This window comes from Salvelinus sp. IW2-2015, linkage group LG1, assembly GCF_002910315.2.
Source record: "Salvelinus sp. IW2-2015 linkage group LG1, ASM291031v2, whole genome shotgun sequence".
Taxonomy (NCBI): Eukaryota; Metazoa; Chordata; class Actinopteri; order Salmoniformes; family Salmonidae; genus Salvelinus; species Salvelinus sp. IW2-2015.
Window position 1 is genome coordinate 50,472,807 of NC_036838.1, and position 22,374 is coordinate 50,495,180.

Here is a 22,374-nt window from a genome sequence, read left to right on the forward strand (position 1 = left end):
GTTAAGCACAGCAGTCTGCCTCCTAAGTTCTACATTATCTCATGAAGCATGAGGCGGTCAGTATAATATCGCACTACTTAGACAAGTGATCCATGAACAAAACAGAGATACAATATCCCTTTGTATTTGTAAGCCTCATTAAAGCCATTGACCATATATACTATCAGGAATGATGCTAATGTTCAAGAGCTCCCTCACTCATTCTAGTTCAATATCACTGTTTTAAGCTGTTTTGAAGATAAAGCCTGCCTCCCTTTCTCAATGACAAGTGTTCCTTTTATTTACCAATATCAATGAGAAGCATTGACAATGACTTCAAAATATCACTGACAATGAAATCGTACAATAAAAATGAGCAATACTGCAATTTCAAAGAGACTCAATTGACTGCAAAATGCTAAGGAGGTTTAGTGAGCTACTTAGGTGTATTAACACAATGCTGCCTGGAGACTGGATGGTTTATCACTTTGCACACTCTCAACAGATGTGCATTTTATTTAAGTGGCAGGTTCTCCTGAGTTTGCCCTGGTGTCCTGCCGTAATAAAAACTGCCTTTGAAACGTGGTGTGTGTGGACTAATACCAACATGAAACGTGGTGTGTGTGGACTAGTACTAACATGAAATGTGGTGGGTGGGGACTAGTACCAACATGAAACTTGGTGCGTGTGGACTAGTACCAACATGAAACGTGGTGGGTGTGGACTAATACCAACATGAAACGTGGTGTGTGAGGACTAGTACCAACATGAAACGTGGTGTGTGAGGACTAGTACCAACATGAAACGTGGTGTGTGAGGACTAGTACCAACATGAAACGTGGTGTGTGAGGACTAATACCAACATGAAACGTGGTGTGTGAGGACTAGTACCAACATGAAATGTGGTGTGTGAGGACTAGTACCAACATGAAACGTGTGTGTGGACTAGTACCAACATGAAACGTGGTGTGTGAGGACTAGTACCAACATGAAACATGGTGGGTGTGGACAACAGGACTAAGGCAGGAGAAAGTCAATGTGTGTGAAAATTCTGTTGCTCCATTAGAGGAAATGTATTCAAGATTGGCAGGTCCACCAGATATGTAATTGAATCAATTAAGTGTAACAGTAGACACATGCACAAACACACACCTTTTACTTTCAGTAAAGGGGCTACTGTATTGTAGGGTGACGACACTGATAATTACACAGTAACTACGCCATACAGTACAATGTAATTACAGAGATTTACACCTCTGACACCCCTTCCCTCCCATTTTACAAGCCAAGCCAAGAGGAATTCCTGGCAGGGTGTACATACACTCTCAGACACACACTCTCACACACACACACAAACATTCTCTCTCTCTGTTTCTCGGCACACACTCTTAAAGTTTCCCACTCCCTTTCCCAGTGACCTGTGCTGACCTTGGTCCTACCTCCCGAGGCCGGGCAGGAAGTCGTGCTGAGTGAGTGCTGCTGGGTCTGTCCCAGCTTCTAGCCTCCCAGCCTCCAGGCCCAGCCTCCCAGCCTCTTACACAATGCAGTCTGCCTGGAACAGGGGTCTCCCAGCACCCGCCTCACACTCGTTTGTGAGATGATCAAACCTGCGGAATTGTGGGAGGGGCAGGGAGGCACATCCTGCGTGAAACCGCATCCTGAACAAGCATCACCGTGTCTCACTGTAAATAAATACTCTCTCCTCACACGGCTTCCGTCAACTGTCATTGCCTCGGCTCCAATCACCTTCAAGTCCAAACAGGAAAGTGCAGAGAGGCGAGGGAGATGGCAGATACGAGCTTTAATTTGCTTCTCGCTGCAGTTTCACCTTGGCGGCGGTGCTTCCTATTCTCCTGCTCCGCCAGCTGCCCGGGGTCTGTCCCGGACCCCTAGCCCTTCCTGTCATCCTTCATTACCACATCATCCATGGGGAGGTGGCGGCCATAAAGCCGGCAAGTCACCATTAGGTGCAACTCGGACCATTTGTGAAGCACCCGGCACAGACACTTGAGACCAAACACACGGCTCCTGTAGTAGCCTAGAGAGCCTGTAGTGTACAGCAGCACAGGGCCAGCTGACTGCCTTACTACCTGCTAATCCCCTAAGCATTATCAGATCTACAGCTGAACAACAGAGTATGACAGAGGCAACAACGGAGACATGACAACAAGCTCATCGTTGACAAATTGCTTTCTGTTGAACTGCAGACAGGCTAAATGCACGATTATCTTACAAACTAAATGGGGTGTTATAAGGCAGCTCATACTTCATGATGATGAACTCAACACATTACATAACAGTGGGGTACACAAGAGAATATAAAACATCTACTTGAAAATGATCATGTTTATCTACAGTGCCTTCAGAAAGTATTCACACCCCTTGAATTTTTCAACATTTTGTTGTGTTACAGCCTGAATTTCAAATATAACACATTTAGATTTTTTGTCACTGGCCTACACACAATACCCCATAATGTCAAAGTGGAATTTTGTTTTTTCGAAATGTTAACAAATTAATAAAAAATGAAAAGCTGAAATGTCTTGAGTAAAAAGTATTCAACCCCTTTGTTATGGAAAGCCTAAATAAGTTCAGGAGTAAACATTTGCTTAAAAAGTCACATAATACGTTGCATGGACTCTGTGTACAATAACAGGGTTTAACATGATTTTTGAATGACTACATCATCTCTGTACCCCACACATACAATTATCTGTAAGGTCCCTCAGTCGAGCAGTGAATGTCTACCACAAAGACCAGGGATGTTTTCCAATACCTCGCAAAAAAGGGCAGCTATTGGTAGATMAATAAAAAATAAAAAAAAGCAGACATTTAATATCCCTTTGAGCATGGCGAAGTTATTAATTACACTTTGGATGGTGTATCAATACACCCAGTCACTACAAAGATACAGGCCTCCTTCCAACTCAATTGCCGGAGAGGAAGGAAACCACTCAGGGATTTCACCACGAGGCCAATGGGGACTTTAAAACAGTTACAGAGTTCAATGGCTGTGATAGGAGAAAACTGAGGATGGATCAACAACATTGTAGATACTCCACAATACTAACCTAATTGATAGAGTGAAAAGAAGGAAGCCTGTGCAGAATACAAATATGATATATATATATTATAAATATTATATAAATATATGCCAATATTGTTTGCAACAAAGCAATAGAGTAATACTGCAAAAAATGTGGCAAAGCAATTCACTTTTTGCCCAGAATACAAAATGTTATGTTTGGGGCAAATCCAATACAACACATTACTGAGTACCACTCTTCATATTTTCAAGCATAGTTGTGGCTGCATCATGTTATGGGTATGCTTGTATTCATTAAGGACTGGGGAGTTTTCAGGTTAAAAAATAAACTTAATGGAGCTAAGCACAGGCAAAATCCTAGAGGAAAACCTGGTTCAGTATGCTTTCCATAGACACTGGGAGATGAATTTACCTTTCAGCAGGACAATAACATAAAACACAAGGCAAAATATACACTGGAGTTGCTTACGAAGAAGACAGTGAATGTTCCTGAGTGGGTGAGTTACAGTTTTGACTGTAAAAGAATTTTACAGAAAAAAAAGAATTTTGAAAATAATAATGGCCAAATGTTGCACAATCCAGGTGTGGAAAGCTCTTAGAGACTTACCCAGAAAAACTCACAGCTGTAATCTCTGCCAAAGGTGCTTCTACAAAGTATTGACTCAGGGGTGTGAATACTTATGTAAACAAGATATTTCTGTATTTCATTTTCAATACATTTGCTAAAAACATGTTTTCACTTTGTCATTATGGGGTATTGTGTGTAGACTGGTGAGAGAAAAGCATATATTAAATCAAATTTGAATTCAGGCTGCATGTGTAATAAGTCAAGGGGTATGAATACTTGACTTGAAAAAGCTCCATTTGGTTCTATTGTGTTACCAGACTCTGAAACAAACACATCAACACAATGGCTGTCCTAATCCAGCTCTTGCTTAAGGGGTGAGAGCTTCCAAACCTTCRGTCCCTCAAGCACTCCCTACATTATTTTATTATACTTGAATGAGTCAAGCTGAAAATTGCATGCAGCATTGCCCACCAGGCTTGAAAAATCATTCAGTTACTGATCTTGCATGAGTGGCTATAAAACTGCCCTGTGTGTGTATGTGTGTGTGTGTGCAAAATTATGGATAGCTGAAAGTGTCTTACAATGACCCATTTTCTGGTGACGCCTGACAATTTTTGACAACTATTTTAAATCTTTATGGTTATGCACTATTTTGATTGCCAGAAAACAGTGGAATACAAAATATGCCATGCAGTTACTTCTATACAAAATCTGAAGTAGTTTTGCCCAATTTGACTTTTCAACTGTGGTCTGTTGAGGTCACTCCTCAACATAGAGAGAAGACAGGACAGCAGCAGAGAGACAACAGGAGAGGTACATTATTATTTTTACACAAATCCGTGGTAAAGCCAGGCACATGAAACAAACCACTCCATAGGTATGATGCTATGCAGGACCACAAAATACTGAGTGAGTGATCTAAATTCAGTGTTTAGCTCCATCTGGATCCATGGCCTAGTATTTTGACATCTTATCAGGAATCGTTTGAGCGGTGATTAAGCTAGGTTACTGATCTGATGAGGCCCGCCTGCTCTCTACAGTGGCAGTAGCGTTTAGTGGGCCGTATGTTGAGCTGCTGTTAAATGTGTGTTAAGTTCTGCCATCCCAGTCAGGTGGCTACAGGCTTCACCACACAGCGTTCAGTCCACGCCTGTGGAGCAGACACATGACTATAATGGTAACGTCTCACTGAGCACGCCTTGGCCTGCCCAAGGGCGTTGTTTGGGAGAGTGTATGCYTACAGTATGTCCATATGTTTGTGTATGTGTGTGTGAGAGGGAGCCCTATATCCTGAGGATTCATAGTTGTTGTTCATTTCCTGTTCAGTGACAAAATGAGCACATAAAGGCTAAACGGCACTCTTCCCTGGCCTTTAACCACATCAAAGCAGTTTTCCACTAACCACAGATAATTATACAATTAAAACAATTTTCTGTGTCTATCTGTCAAACTGATCTAATTTGCCATTAGAATGACACTGGAGCAATGAGGCCTCGCTCTCTCTTTCCCTGAGCGAAACCCGTCTCCTCTCTATCACATGACAAGGGAGAAACATCTGCAACAGAGGAAAACACTAACTGAGCTGGGAGGAATAGGAGGTCTACTTGTTAAGCAGGATGTTAGTGAATAAAGCAGGACCCGGTGGCATTCAGTGTGACCCATAGTTTTCATAGGGCCACAAGGAAATGGAGAGGTTCAGTTGACTGTTGGTTTAAATTAACATTCAGTTGCTGAGAGAAAAGGACCTGAGTGACATTAGTATTTTCTAAGACAATACTCCTTTATGCATGTCGTACTTGACATAAATGATTCATTATGACAAAGAAAAGCAGAGCTAAACAAATAAGTCATAAATTAAAGGTCAATACCGACTGGCATTGTGGGATAAATCAAAATTCATACATGATTGTGATCATTTCACAAGACAGCAACTGTTGACTATGCATTTGAAAGCAAAACTACAGAGAAAGGAAATAGAGGATAAATGTATTATATCCATTATTTCTCTAAATATGTGTTCCTTATATATTGCCCTTACATATGGGCAACATATTAAAGGAAAAGTGACTGTTGCGATCCAGTGACTGTGTGCGAGTGTGGAAACTGCAGTCTGTATCAGGGCCAGAAGTGTGACCTCCCTCTGGGCCAGCAGATTGAGCCGTGCCCTCCAGCCTGTAGCCGGAGAGGGTGTGAGGGACAGTGGGTGGGAGGAGGCTCAGAAGACCTTGACCTGGAAATCCTACCTCTCTCCCAGTCTACCCACTGAGGACAAGGAACTCAGATAGGAACTCCTTTTCAAGAAGTTAAAGGAAAATGTGTGTCTGCCCAGCCCGGTATGCCTGTGTCTAACCGGTCTCAACCACAATGGAAATCCTTTTATGTTTATGGGTGATCTTAATGAGGATACATACCCATTAGGTTTCAGACCTGCAATAGAGGAGCTCTGTGGTATTAGCCATGAACAAGTGCACCATCAGCACACAGAGAGAACAGTGTTTTATGGCAATAGATCACTGACTCAAGCCATTGGCCACAGAGACCACAAATGAGGCGTTAAGTGTAGCGGCACAGCAGCGGAGAAGGGTAGATAGATGGAGAGATGTGCCCTTCTTCTCCTCTCATCCATGCATGTGTCCGCTCTCCCTCTTTCTACTCCTCCCTAAACCAGTCTCCCTCCCTCCCTCTATACTCCATTTCACCTCCCTCTATACTCCATTTCACATTTACATCAAAACATGTTGAAGAGGCCCACAATGCACTGCCACTAAATAACAACTGTCACCTAGAGTATAATTCATTAAACCAATGTTAATGTTGTCTTCCTCCAATGTCATTTGTATAATTGAAATTTAATTCTCCAACAATATTTGGGGAGAATTTTAATTGACGTTTGCTGTCATGAATTGTTGGGCAGAGACCAAGGCCAGAGAAGTTAAAAAACGCATCCTGACATAGAGATTGAGAAAGAGAGGCGTAGTGGCAAGGCGAGGAGAGGGGCCTGCTGGGACGGTTTCATCATCACCGCCACTCCCCCTGCTGATGGGATGAGGCGAGGGAGGGAGGGGGGGGGGCAATAGACTCTTCTTCACAGTCTGAGATTTAATTGCACACAGATTCCATTACCTCCGCACAAATGTCACGTTCACTTCTGATCAGGGGCAAGGCAGGCGCTGGCAGCCAGCCAGACTACAGTGCAGAAATTATTCAGCCAATCAGAGCACCCGCTGCAGACAGGGGAGAGGGACAGGGAGAGAATGCCAAAGATATTAAAAACAAAGGATTGTCATAAACAAAGCTGCCGAAGCTGCTATGACCGGTGTACTATGCATCATTTAGGGAGTAAAGTGTGTATCTTTTGTTTTGATTGCTACTTGTCATTGATTTGGTCAATATGACATAAGGTGATCATTTAGAATGATACAGTAAAAAAAAAAATAAAGGCTGCCATCTATATGGTGATATTCTGTAGATGTTTGTGAAATACATGTTCTGTATTTTCAAATGTAATGTTAGAAATCTAACCCTAAAACTTCTTCAAAACACAATTGGTAATAACAATAACAACAACATGTTTAGCATAATGTCTAATTAAAGTCACTATTCAAGATTTACATTTACATTAAAACTCCATACATACAGTTGAAGTCGGAAGTTTACATACACTTAGGTTGGAGTCATTATAACTCGTTATTCAACCACTCCACAAAATTCTTGTTAAAAAACTATAGTTTTGGCAAGTCGGTTAGGACATCTACTGTGTGCATGACACAAGTCATTTTTCCAACAATTGTATACAGACAGATTATTTTACTTATAATTCACAGTATCACAATTCCAGTGGGTCAGAAGTTTAAATACACTAACTTGACTGTGCCTTTAAACAGCTTGGAAAATTCCAGAAAATGATGTCATGGCTTTAGAAGCTTCTGATAGGCTACTTGATATCATTTGAGTCAATGGAGGTGTACCTGTGGATGTATTTCAAGGCCTACCTTCAAACTCAGTGCCTCTTTGCTTGACATCATGGGAAAATCAAAAGAAATCAGCCAAGACCTCAGAAAAAAAATGGTAGACTTCCACAAGTCTGGTTCATCCTTGGGAGCAATTTCCAAACGCCTGAAGGTACCACGTTCATCTGTACAAACAATAGTACGCAAGTATAAACACCATGGGACCACGTAGCCGTCATACTGCTCAGGAAGGAGATGCGTTCTGTCTCCTAGAGATGAACGTACTTTGGTGCAAAAAAAGCAAATCAATCCCAGAACAACAGCAAAGGACCTTGTGAAGATGCTGGAGGACACAGGTACAAAATAATCTATATCCACAGTAAAACGAGTCCTATATCAACATAACCTGAAAGGCTGCTCAGCAAGGAAGAAGTCACTGCTCCAAAACCACCATAAAAAAAGCCAGACTACGGTTTGCATCTGCACATGGGGACAAAGATCGTACTTTTTGGAGAAATGTCCTCTGGTCTGATGAAACAAAAATAGAACTGTTAGGCCATAATGACCATTGTTATTTTGGAAGGACATTAGAATGGGGAAGGCTTACAAGCCGAAGAACACCATCCCAACCGTGAAGCACAGGGGTGGCAGCATCATGTTGTGGGAGTGCTTTGCTGCAGGAGGGACTGGTGCATTTCACAAAATAGATGGCATCGTGAGGCAGGAAAATGATGTGGATATATTGAAGCAACATCTCAAGATATCAGTCAGGAAGTTAAAGCTTGGTCGCAAATGGGTCTTCCAAATGGACAATGACCCCAAGCATACTTCCAAAGTTGTGGCAAAATGGCTTAAGGACAACAAATTCAATGTATTGGAGTGGCAATCACAAAGCCCTGACCTCAATCCTATAGAAAATATGTGGGCAGAACTGAAAACGTGTGTGCGAGCAAGGAGGCCTACAAACCTGACTCAGTTACACCAGCTCTGTCAGGAGGAATGGGACACATTTCACCCAACTTATTGTGGGAAGCTTGTGGAAAGCTACCCAAAACATTTGAGCCAAGTTAAACAATTTAAAGGCAATGCTACCAAATACTAATTGAGTGTATGTAAACTTCTGACCCAATGAGAATGTGATGAAAGAAAAGCTGAAATAAATCATTCTCTCTACTATTATTCTGACATTTCACATTCTTAAAGTAAAGTGGTGATCCTAACTGACATAAAACAGGGGAATTTCTACTATGATTAAATGTCAGGAATTGTGAAAAACTGAGTTTAAATGTATTTGGCTAAGGTGTATGTAAATTTCCCACTTCAACTGTAAGTAGTAATATTTTCCGCAATGCATCAAAGTATTCATTTAAAACCTGCTAATTTGAATAAAATAGGAACATCATATTTTCAACAAAGTTCTTGATAAATTTAGCTGACACATTATTTGTAAGACATTCCGATTAGTTGTCTCATTATTCAAAGTCATAATGCAATTTGGTCAAATAAAATAGTTTTCAATTATTAGCCTGAACAATTAACAATTCATGAAAATACTTTTGAGTATGTGTTGGTATCTAGTTTAACCTAATTATAATAAGATGCAAATTAGCCTAACAAGTTAAATCGCACTATGCTGTAGCCTTCTAGTTCACAGAGAGGCAGAGAACATTTGAAATAAAACTGTCATCGAAAGTAGATAAGAGTAAGGATGTGCACATACCGTGTTCACTTGTGTAGGAAAGACTGGCGTTCCATTCTTCCAATGAAAATTCAGCTCAGGGTCTTCAGGGGCGGGACCATCYGGAGTTCACAGATGACACTGTATTTAGGTATGAGAAGGACAAAAGAGAGGGTTGTCACTAGTTACCAAAGTCATAATCATGGCTAAACCATGCATATTTCTATAATGTATCTTCTTAAAATTTGATTTTAAATCTTAACCTTAACCCTAACCACAATGCTAAACTTATGCCTCACACTAACCTTAAATTAAAGACCAAAAAGCCCATTTTTGGTTTCATAAATCTTTACGGTAAAGCCCATTTTGACTTTGTGGCTGTGGTAACTAGTGACAACCAGAAGAGAGGGTCAGGGGAGACATAGATAAGACTATTACAAACAGGAAGTGAAAAGGTAAGGAAAGTACCTACAGTTCACTGGTCATGTCTAGATGGTATACAGCTTTTGTCAAATTGATCTAACCTTCTACATGAATTATCCTAACCTGCTGCATTAGTTTTCCTGAACCTGCTACGAAAAGTAAATTCTGACAAAAGCTGTATCCCTTCTAGACAAAACCCAGTTCACTTAACCCACATCAACAAGAGTGGCATTATCAGAGGGAAAATTAAACGTGATCAGCTACAACCACACATATTTTACATGCGTTATGACGCACTGATTCCAGTTGTCATCTCCTGACCTAAATACATAGTCATCTCACTGTTTTCATCTTTTCAAAGACAGATTAGTATGACTGATATTTAACACTATCTCACAATTGCATAATGCGGTGATGATGCTGCTGATGTAAATGTCAGCGTTAACAAAATAACAATGTGTACAACCACAGAAATCTGATTCCCCCGGAACGCTGTATGTTCTCAGTGACATATTGACCTATAAACCTGCACCATTGTGTGTGAGCTCTGTCTGAAAAGAATCTGGATTTTGCAAGGCCATTTTCTGAACACCATTCTGAAAATTCAGTCTGTTCCAAAATTACAATTGTGAACTTGGGTCATCGACAGACCTAAAATCAATACCAGATAATATTGGCCTCTTTACATGCTGTACTTGTTGAACTATTAATTCATAAGACAACAACATGTCTGTCTGTCTGTCTGTCTCTGTGTGTGTGTGCAACTATCTCTCACAGTTTCACGTCAGAATTCAACGTTCATCCATGTTTCTCAAACTTGAATTTTTTAAATGTTTAATGTTAAGTTAAGGCATTAACTCCAAAATCTTAAAGTTAGGCATTAACTCAGAATGGTTAAGGTTTGGGATAGGCTTAAAACAAAAATCTCAAACACAACTTTCTATCGCTGGATTCAACCTTGCAACCTATCCACCATCCCCGTCCACAACACCCTAAGCAAAACCGAAACCTACATGAAGGTAAGAGAGCTCACTGTTGCCCCTAGTGGCCGGTTTCTATGTAATCTCCAGACATCATCAGAAATGGATGAACGTTGAATACTGACTTGTATCACGGGTGACCTGGATATGCGTTCGAGCGTGTGTCGGTCTATCTATATCTTTAAACCTATCTGTTTATGGCATGAGTGTATAATGCATATTTTTTTCCCCATCGGCAGAACAGAAGAAGGAGATCCAGAACCATTAATTGAGCTTGTCTATGAGAGACAGTGCCAAAAGACCAAATATATAACTCTGTCTCTCTCTCTGTACAGCACTAGTGTGTAGAGGCCCCAAACCATACACAACAAACCACAGGCCCGCCTCATAATTCATGAGTGTGGAATTTGGCTAACCCCATTAACGTGGCGTTGTTTCCACAGCCAGATCACATTCCTCTGCCCGCCATCAGCCTCTGAACGGCCCCTGATAAGACCCTTCTGATTACCCGTCTGCATGCCTGTCATTACAGGGCGGCAGGTAGATTAGTGGTTAATAGTGTTGAGCCAGTAACCAAAAGGATGCTAGTTTGAATCCCTGAGCAGACTCAGTGAACAATCTGTCGATGTGCCCTTGAGCGAGGCACTTAACCCTAAATTGCTCTGAATAAGAGTGTCTGCTGAATTGTAAATGACTCCCAAAAATATGTTTATCCCAATAGACCGCTTCACCCCTCTGAATTTATGGCTGCACCATGGTGGCTCCAACTTGCTCAAAAAGGAAAGACTTGGGAAAAGAGTACCACCATGCAGAATTTACAATGGTAATAATTGATGAGATCATTCGAAAGAGATTGGATTTATGCATGGTCTCGTATAAGGGATCTGAAGAAAGATTAAAAATACTTCAATTTTGAAATGAGGTACCCTACTTTTATTTCACTTCGCAAATGAGCACTTAAAAAGTGATGGTTTAGTTTAAAGACGTGCTGCTGCTTCCATCCATAAAATGAAACAAACAACCAAGCACTGTAAGATACAGTACAATATCTTCAGTCATTTTCACTGCAGCAACATCAAATAGACAGATACAACAGCTAAGTTATTCTTCACTTGTGGACTTCCACACAGCAGCTGCTCAACACACAACCTTCAGCTTTAGAAACATCTGGTTTTAATCTCTCCTTTTGACCCAAATTACAGTCCTTGTCAGTTTCAAAAGGAACTCGTAACCAGACACTTTAAAATATACTGAACAAAAATATAAATGCAACATGCAACAATATCAAAGATTTTACTGAGTTTACATGTCTTTTGAGGAAATCAGTCAACTGAAATAAATTCATTAGGCCATAATCTATGGATTTCACATGACTGGAAATACAAATATGCATCTGTTGGAACCTGAGAAACAAGGGGCCTCACAATGGGCCTCAGGATCTCATCATGGTATTTTTATGCATTCAAATTGCTATCGATAAAATGCAATTCAGTTTGTTGTCTGTAGCTTATCCCCTGCCCATACCATAACCCCACCACCACCATGGGGCACTCTGTTCACAACGTTGACATCAGCAAACCGCTCACCCACACAACGCCATACACATGGTCTGTGGTTGTGAGGCTGGTTGGATGTACAGCCAAATTTTACTAAAACAACGTTGGGAGGTGGTTTATGGTAGAGAAATGAACATTCAATTCTCTGGCAATAGCTCTGGTGGACATTCCTGCAGTCAGCATGCAAATTGTACACTCACTCAAAACTTGAGACATGTGGCATTTAGAGTGGCCTTTTGTTGTCCCCAGCACAAGGTGCACCTGTGTAATGATCATGTTGTTTAATCAGCTTCTTGATATGCCACACCTGTCAGGTGGATGGATTATCTTGGCCAAAGGAGAAATGCTCACTAACAGGGATGTAAACAAATTTGTGCACAAAATTTGAGATATAACAGCTTTTTGTGCATATTTTATTTCAGCTCAAGAAACATGGGACCAACACTTTATATGTTGCGTTCATATTTTTGTTCAGTGTAGTTTGTTAATTATTTGTGTGTCATGTTTCCAACCGATCTGACAACAAACTTTTGGCAAAGGTTTTTGTTCTACCCAGGTTCATGAAACATCAGACTGTATGGGGACAAGGACAACCTACTCCACCTACTCTACCTCATCAATATCTAATACACAGAGGACACCACAGTCAACGCGATGTCAAATCACACACAAATAAGAAACCCATTGGCACAATACCGAAACATTATAGATGGGACCYAATATCATGTCTTCAATAGCGTTTGGTTGCCTCAGAATGCTGTCTCTGTCCAACACAGTCAACAGAGCCTGCAACTCTGAGAGTCATTAGGTAGCTAGCAGGGCTTCATATGACTGTAGAGACAGAACATTGTGGCTGGATCGGATCAATGGCTTGACCCATTAAGTCACAGCACTCCCAGTACCTCATCTAATAAGAGCCGGGCTTGGGGAGCACCCCTGGCTGACCCATGCTGCTGGGGACAATTATAAGAGAGTGGTCTATCAGCACCGACACCCACTTGCCCAGGCAGCGCAAAGGCAAGAAGGAGATCCACATGATTTAAACTCCTCCCTAAGACGTGCTGACAAGGTTAGAGGGTCGACGCCGACATTAACAGGTCAGTGTGTGGCCCACTTGGGAACAATTACTCCCAGTCACAACTAAGTGGACACTTGATTGAACACGACGGAGGCAGGGCACACTTCCCACAGATAACAATCCCCAGAGCCATTTAGGATAAAAAGCCCTTGTGATACAGCCTTTATGGGCAAAATTCATCTTCCATTTCCCTTTTAAAAGAATGTGAGCATGTGATAGAAAGCCATTCTCTGGAGGCGATGAGCCTCTGAGCATTAACATTTCTACCAATGCTAATAGCAGCTTATGACATACTGACAAACGCAGAGTTTTAGACTTTTACATTGGCTCAAGCCAAAAGGTATCAAGGCTCCAACCCAAATTATGGATGTTCAATTTGAAACCAATGCAATCCAAATATCTACGTTTTGATGTTTATTTTATTTAGCAGATGCTGTTACCCAGAGCGACTTACAGCTAGTGCATTCATCTTAAYATAGCTCGGCGGGAAACCATATATCTCAGWCATAGTAAGTACATTTTTCCTCAATAAATTAGCTATCAGTAACYTCAGTGCAAGTAGGGGAAAAAGTCAAGTGCGAGTGTTAGTTCACGAAAGCCAAGGTTGCTTGGCCTATTTTAAAGAATTTGGGTTATTTTGTTGAGGCATTAACAGACATGTTCATTAAATGTGTGTAGATCTGCCATTGTCTTTTTCCCCCTTTTTTATCTGACCTTTGACCTACTGACAGTTTGACCCTCCTCCCACCACAATGAGTAAAACTTTTCCCCTCCCGGTACAGCTGGTGTCTTATCCACTAACACTCCCCAGATCTAGGGAGATTAATGTCACAACTCAACAACAAATAGTTTATACATTTCATCATATTGAGTGGGTTTAACATCTTTTTATTTTTTTTACAAACAGATGTGTAGGCCAACATCTTGCAGATAAAGAACTMCTCGTGGTAACATACATCTCTGTGTAAAGCGGTCACTCTAGACTTTTCATGCACAAGCATGGCTTATCGATCTACAAACACATGTTCCCAATTTGCATAAGCTGTGTGTTGGTTGAGGTATTGTTTTTTGTACATTGTTTATTTATTTCTCTCTCTCGCTGAAAATCAGTTCCACATTGTCCTCCCTCTGCAGTGGGCTAAAGCAGCTGTTGGCTGTTAGTGGCTGCAGACGACACAATTCACCACTTCTCCAGGAGGAGAAATCGAGACAGAGTGCACCACAGCTGCAGCTGATGAGAGCCGGTATAAAAGTTTGGCAGACAGAGAGAGGAGATGGAGGATGAGAGAGACAGAGAAAGTGGGAGAGAGAGTGAGGATGAGAGAGAAAGAGCGAGAGAGAAAGTGAGAGAGAAAGAGAGAGCAGGAGAAAGCCCAGGCATTGTCTTCCACACGCATGTTCCAGAAATAGACTGGCTTTTTTCATAAGATGGTAGAAAAATCACTTTATCTGACTGAGAGCCCAGTGGACTATCCCATTACAGGCCCATCTTCATCACAGGCACTTCCCCTCTCCACGACGGAGGAGCAGGAGGCCGGGTGAGCAAGAAGTGGAGGATCCAGGAAGCCATGCTTTAGCACAGAGGAAACAATCTGAGGCGGAGGATGTCTCCCTTCTATCTCTCTCTCCAGCTCCGCTCATTAACTGGGCTCCTTTCCAATTCGTTTAGGACCCCTGAGATACAACCTTCCCCCAGAATTTACCGAAATGACACAACATTAGCAGATTTGCATATGCAAAACTGTGGAAGCAACAGGATCTCCTGCTCAATTGACCTATTGGTTGTTGTGGCAGCAGAGTTATTCCCGGGGACGATTTTGTAACCAAGTGTGCGTCATGTGAATACCATCTGGGTACCACTTACTTAAAGCTGGCAGAAGTCCCGTGGCAACCAGCCTGGCAATGAGGAGGAAGGGAATAAATTGCATCATTTACTTAACATCCATTTGCCGTTGTGCCCGTTAAAAACCCATGACTAAATAATTTGGTTATTTCGGCTGCCAGTTACCGCTGTCGGCCAAATTACGCTGTACATAGGACAAACAGTGCAACTGTCAAAGGGCTGATGAAGGAGGTATCATTGATACATGAAATCACATTTACAGAAAGTGTATTAAAAAACCTCAATCCATTTACTCCAATGAAATGTCCAAGTGTTATGTACAGCACACCACCCATAAACAGACAATAAACACATTGTAATTATAATGCCAACTCTTTAATTATGTGGGCCATTTGGGGATGTTCGAAATCACTAATTGTGATGTGAATGGATGGGGGGGGCACATAAGGAGATCACATAAGGAGATCAAGCCTCAAGCCCAAAGAGAACCATATTCCCTATTCTCCTAGCGTGTTAGAAAGCAGACAATTCAATTGGCATTGTTCCAAAGAAGAAGAGTTCCAAACAACCTAAATCAGGAGGGACAAATTTCATGCAAATCATTTATATGAGCTAAACTAAACTGTAAGAAAGCCTAACACATCTACGTTTCCACATAATGAAGGATTCAGAGTGAAAATAATAACTGGACCCATTATTACCTAGCTAACAGGTCAAGGATACAAACATTTCCCCCTTTCTTAGAAAGTCATTATAAAGTCTTTCACAATGCTTAGTGTAATTGACTACTGAGACAGTATTCAATAAATAAGTTGTTACATCTAACATGTCCAAGCAAGAATGAATGCTTTGAAATATTTTGATACGCAACCTATTCCAGTAATTGTCAAGAATTTGGGGTTGACAATTAGGCTATTTTTGTTATATTTTATTGTCAAAATAGGGCTCCAGATTTTTGTTGTTGTTGAATAGAGATAGATTTGCGTTCATCTTTATGTGCACTAATTTTATATATAGGCCTAATTCAATTGGTGCTAATTCACCACTTGAGGAAGTTGAAACTCAAAACACATTAGCTAGATCGCTAACTCTAACACCTGCTGCTAGCCATGTATTAATCTAACAGTAAATTGAATGTCCTAACACAACTTAGCAATTAGGCCTAGTGCACTCGCGATGGCCGATGCACATTTCGCACGCTCCATATTTCAAAGCCATATCAGATATCTTGACTGTAAAACAGTGTACTTTGAGATCAATAATAATATCCACAGAAAGCCGAGACCCTCCTCTTTTTAATATGGACAACTAGTTGCTTCCAAGTTTTCCCCCGCAATTGCATTTTTAAACGTTATAAGATCACGCGGGGAGCACAAGGGGGGAGAGTGTGAGAGGCTTGCTCATTACAGAAGCCTGCCAATGTGAAACAGACACTTTTATTACAGCAATCATGACAATGCACTTTACTGTTTAACAAATTAATGGTTTTATCTGCCCAAAAAATAGGACTTTTTGATTGAGGTGACCAGGTAGAATGTGTAGCTTGCACGAGTGCGACCAAATAAAGGTTTTACTCACACAGCCAAGTCAAAGGGTCGCAAAATGCAACTAAATGGTTGCAGTCTGAAGCCCTGCAGGTGATCTAGAGTAATAATGTCAACTCCAGAGGACCAATGGAAGCTTCAACAAGATCCATCCCCAAGAGTTTTACAATGAAATATAGAGAACATATTTGCATCCATTGATTTACTTCTCCAAATTTTCACTCACTTACACTGCTAATTAGCCTGTGGAATATTACACTTGATTACTTAACAGATACCTTGCCTCACAGGCCACTAATATAATTGTAAACACATCCATAACAGGAGAGGAATAAAAATACTTTGTGCAATCCATTTTCTGTAGAATATCTACTGTACTGGAAGTTTATCAAAATGTGAAGTGCATATAACAATGGAGCATACGTACACCCAGTGATGCATCATGTCTTCAGTGGGTGAATCATCCAGCAACAACTACAGTCATGTCAGCCTGGTGACGACCTGTCTCTTTTGTTGAAGTGATGTTGAATGGTCGGTTAGCACTCTTGAGGTTTACCGCAATAACATCACAACACGTGACTTCAGTTCCAACAGAATGATCTCACATGGTGGAAAAGGAGAGTCAGCTCCAATGCGATTGGTATGATGGGAGGGTGTGGACCTATTTGGCAGACAGCTATAAGCCCTGCCAATCAGAGGTGGATACTAATTAACTGATAATGCCCTCAAAGCCGGTGTTTGGAGGATATATTGGCCCGTGACAATATATACTGCAAACACCGGCTTTGAGGGCATTATCACTTTTAAACAATGGGTTACCAACATATTCAAATAATGATTGACATATTTTTATGAATTTATTCTGTATCTATGGACACAACCCACTCAATCGTTTAAAATGTTCTATTGTCATACTGGCTGGCAACGTTCTTATCCCTTGCTTGCTAGCTAGCCAACTACGGCTAACTTACAGTCATGTCAAACAGTGCAGCCAGAACAACAACAAAGTAGCTGCATTTGCATTTTTTAAGCTATTTTCTAGTGACATTTATTTGGATACATCCATAACAATGAGCTAATGATGCACAATTTCACCTGGCATAGAAAATGTGCTCTCTCGTCAGGAGCTAGCCAACAACACAGCAAACACAATCACTTCAAACTGAATCTGGAAAGACTGCAAACTAGCTGCACTTTGTTTTCATTTGACCTCTTTTCTATTGATATTTCTTTGTATAGTATATCCATAAAAATTATGCTGAATCATGATTTCGACTGGCTGAGAAAAGCTGCATGCCTGTCTGTCTCATCCCGACACGTTCATTACTGTGCGACAGCTGGATCGAATTTATACAAATCTCCGCTGTTGAAAACTAAATGTTAGTCTGAAAGCAATGTGAAATAATGTCTAGATGCTTTTTAAAGTGGAGATCAAGTTTATAAATTGCTTGGCTGGGCTGATGAGACAGTGGATTGCGCAGTCAGATGGAACAGAGTAAATAGGTATTTTAACGTCATACATTTAGCTGGTGGTAACTTGTGGAATAGACACCTGCTGGAATGCAGTTTCAACCAATCGGCATTTAGGATTAGACCCAACCATTGTGTAAACAAACATAAACAACAGCAATGTTTTGGCTACAGAAAGAGTGTAAAATCATACAGTAGCTAAACAGGTTCCAACAATCAATCTCACCAAGGGATCATATAAATGTGGTCGGCTCTTTGCTCAACTCCACTTTGAAGAATGACTGCAAACAAAAAGGTCAAATTCCCTGATCCCCCATTTTTAATTAACCTGTCCATGTGAGGTTCATCCACAACCTTATTGTGTTCCACTAGGTCTTTTATGTGAGATCGGCCGCTATAGAGGGAAAAGAGGAGAGGACAGGCGAGATAGAGTGAAATATTGTGAGGGATACTAATCTACCATCCATCTCATATTCTAATGTATCCATTATGCTCTAAAAAGAGGCTACTCGTCTATTCATTTTATGAGGCATTTACAAAAAAGATGACACTGCAAGAGGTTCACATTGTGATTAAAACTCTTTGAATTAGACCTTCAATCATCACTTACAATTGTGTATAAAGTACACAGAAATGCACTTCCGATGCCTAATCCGATTGGACTCTATAATATTAAGTGAAAAGATTGATTTACTCATTTCTAACAATGGTGCTCGCCGTTAAATTGAGAAATTGATTAGTCAACATGTTGAAAGCGTGTATATCATGCTCTCATTCACAAATCACAACATGAAAATGGTTTAAGAATAATGTCCAATAACTCACAAGCTTATTTCTCCATCCACAACAAATACATTTTCAACTTTACTGTTAGGCCTGTTAGTAAACACAAAGGCAAAACTAGAAATTCTCCCAGTGAGTTTGATGCTCTGCTACTGGATAATAACTGTACTGGGTGTTAGGGCTGACCCCATTTAGTCGACTGGTCGATTGTTTGGTTAATAGGCTGTTGGTCGACCGAGATGTCTTTAGTCGAGCAGTAGCAAAAAATGATAATACTTTAATGGTGTACAAGACACCTGTTTGATTTGCGCCTGTCTGGGTGGACAAATCCATTGTGGAGGCCATGGAGATTGCTACTGAAATTGCATATGGTTCACAGGAGGTTGGTGGAATCAGTGGAATGGTATCAAATACATCAAACACATGGTTTCCAGGTGTTTGATACCATTCCATTTGCTCCGTTACGGCTATTATTATGAGCCGCTCCTCCCCTCAGCAGCCTCCACTGATATGGTTATATTACGTAAGAACAATGGTGCAACACTAATAAAAAATTWAACAATGGTGCAACACTAATAAAAAATTATGTTATTTTATAACAAATGCACTTTTTCCTGTGTTGGATAGTGGTCGCAGTCTGCGGTTCTGAAACATCAGTGCGCTGTTGAATTAGCGTCTTTTCCTAGACCATGTTGCTATGAACCAGCATACTGTGCCTTGCAAAAGTATTCATCCCCCATGGCGTTTTTCCTATTTTGTTGCATTACAACCTGTAATTTGAATGGATTTTTATTTGGATTTCATGTAATGGACATACACAAAATAGTCCAAATTGNCTCTCTCTCTCTCTCTCTCTCTCCAGCTCCGCTCATTAACTGGGATCCTTTCCAATTCATTTAGGACCCCTGAGATACAACCTTCCCCCAGAATTTACCGAAATGACACAATATTAACAGATTTGCATATGCAGTACTGTGGAAGCAACAGGCTCTCCTGCTCAATTGACCTATTGGTTGTTGTGGCAGCGGAGTTATTCCCGGGGACGATTTTGTAACCAAGTGTGCGTCATGTGAATACCATCTGGGTACCACTTATTTAAAGCTGGCAGAAGTCCCGTGGCAGCCACCCTGGCAATGAGGAGGAAGGGAATAAATTGCATCATTTACTTAACATCCATTTGCCGTTGTGCCCGTTAAAAACCCATGACTAAATAATTTGGTTATTTCGGCTGCCAGTTACCGCTGTCGGCCAAATTACGCTGTACATAGGACAAACAGTGCAACTGTCAAAGGGCTGATGAAGGAGGTATCATTGATACATGAAATCACATTTACAGAAAGTGTATTAAAAAACCTCAATCCATTTACTCCAATGAAATGTCCAAGTGTTATGTACAGCACACCACCCATAAACAGACAATAAACACATTGTAATTATAATGCCAACTCTTTAATTATGTGGGCCATTTGGGGATGTTCGAAATCACTAATTGTGATGTGAATGGATGGGGGGGGCACATAAGGAGATCACATAAGGAGATCAAGCCTCAAGCCCAAAGAGAACCATATTCCCTATTCTCCTAGCGTGTTAGAAAGCAGACAATTCAATTGGCATTGTTCCAAAGAAGAAGAGTTCCAAACAACCTAAATCAGGAGGGACAAATTTCATGCAAATCATTTATATGAGCTAAACTAAACTGTAAGAAAGCCTAACACATCTACGTTTCCACATAATGAAGGATTCAGAGTGAAAATAATAACTGGACCCATTATTACCTAGCTAACAGGTCAAGGATACAAACATTTCCCCCTTTCTTAGAAAGTCATTATAAAGTCTTTCACAATGCTTAGTGTAATTGACTACTGAGACAGTATTCAATAAATAAGTTGTTACATCTAACATGTCCAAGCAAGAATGAATGCTTTGAAATATTTTGATACGCAACCTATTCCAGTAATTGTCAAGAATTTGGGGTTGACAATTAGGCTATTTTTGTTATATTTTATTGTCAAAATAGGGCTCCAGATTTTTGTTGTTGTTGAATAGAGATAGATTTGCGTTCATCTTTATGTGCACTAATTTTATATATAGGCCTAATTCAATTGGTGCTAATTCACCACTTGAGGAAGTTGAAACTCAAAACACATTAGCTAGATCGCTAACTCTAACACCTGCTGCTAGCCATGTATTAATCTAACAGTAAATTGAATGTCCTAACACAACTTAGCAATTAGGCCTAGTGCACTCGCGATGGCCGATGCACATTTCGCACGCTCCATATTTCAAAGCCATATCAGATATCTTGACTGTAAAACAGTGTACTTTGAGATCAATAATAATATCCACAGAAAGCCGAGACCCTCCTCTTTTTAATATGGACAACTAGTTGCTTCCAAGTTTTCCCCCGCAATTGCATTTTTAAACGTTATAAGATCACGCGGGGAGCACAAGGGGGGAGAGTGTGAGAGGCTTGCTCATTACAGAAGCCTGCCAATGTGAAACAGACACTTTTATTACAGCAATCATGACAATGCACTTTACTGTTTAACAAATTAATGGTTTTATCTGCCCAAAAAATAGGACTTTTTGATTGAGGTGACCAGGTAGAATGTGTAGCTTGCACGAGTGCGACCAAATAAAGGTTTTACTCACACAGCCAAGTCAAAGGGTCGCAAAATGCAACTAAATGGTTGCAGTCTGAAGCCCTGCAGGTGATCTAGAGTAATAATGTCAACTCCAGAGGACCAATGGAAGCTTCAACAAGATCCATCCCCAAGAGTTTTACAATGAAATATAGAGAACATATTTGCATCCATTGATTTACTTCTCCAAATTTTCACTCACTTACACTGCTAATTAGCCTGTGGAATATTACACTTGATTACTTAACAGATACCTTGCCTCACAGGCCACTAATATAATTGTAAACACATCCATAACAGGAGAGGAATAAAAATACTTTGTGCAATCCATTTTCTGTAGAATATCTACTGTACTGGAAGTTTATCAAAATGTGAAGTGCATATAACAATGGAGCATACGTACACCCAGTGATGCATCATGTCTTCAGTGGGTGAATCATCCAGCAACAACTACAGTCATGTCAGCCTGGTGACGACCTGTCTCTTTTGTTGAAGTGATGTTGAATGGTCGGTTAGCACTCTTGAGGTTTACCGCAATAACATCACAACACGTGACTTCAGTTCCAACAGAATGATCTCACATGGTGGAAAAGGAGAGTCAGCTCCAATGCGATTGGTATGATGGGAGGGTGTGGACCTATTTGGCAGACAGCTATAAGCCCTGCCAATCAGAGGTGGATACTAATTAACTGATAATGCCCTCAAAGCCGGTGTTTGGAGGATATATTGGCCCGTGACAATATATACTGCAAACACCGGCTTTGAGGGCATTATCACTTTTAAACAATGGGTTACCAACATATTCAAATAATGATTGACATATTTTTATGAATT

At 40.7% G+C, this 22,374-nt stretch overlaps 1 protein-coding gene across 2 annotated transcripts in view; it reads right to left on the bottom strand.

Moving 5' to 3' along the window:
* The window catches only part of LOC111969407 (forkhead box protein P1-B), a 239,615-nt gene that overhangs the window by 196,236 nt on the left and 21,005 nt on the right, over positions 1-22,374 (bottom strand). For both annotated transcript variants that reach the window (XM_023995596.3, XM_023995605.3), the window contains exons 2-3: positions 9,264-9,362; positions 6,717-6,817 (exon numbers count right to left, since the gene is read on the bottom strand). The gene's annotated coding sequence lies outside the window, so the exon portion shown is untranslated. The remainder of the gene's footprint in view (positions 1-6,716; positions 6,818-9,263; positions 9,363-22,374) is intronic.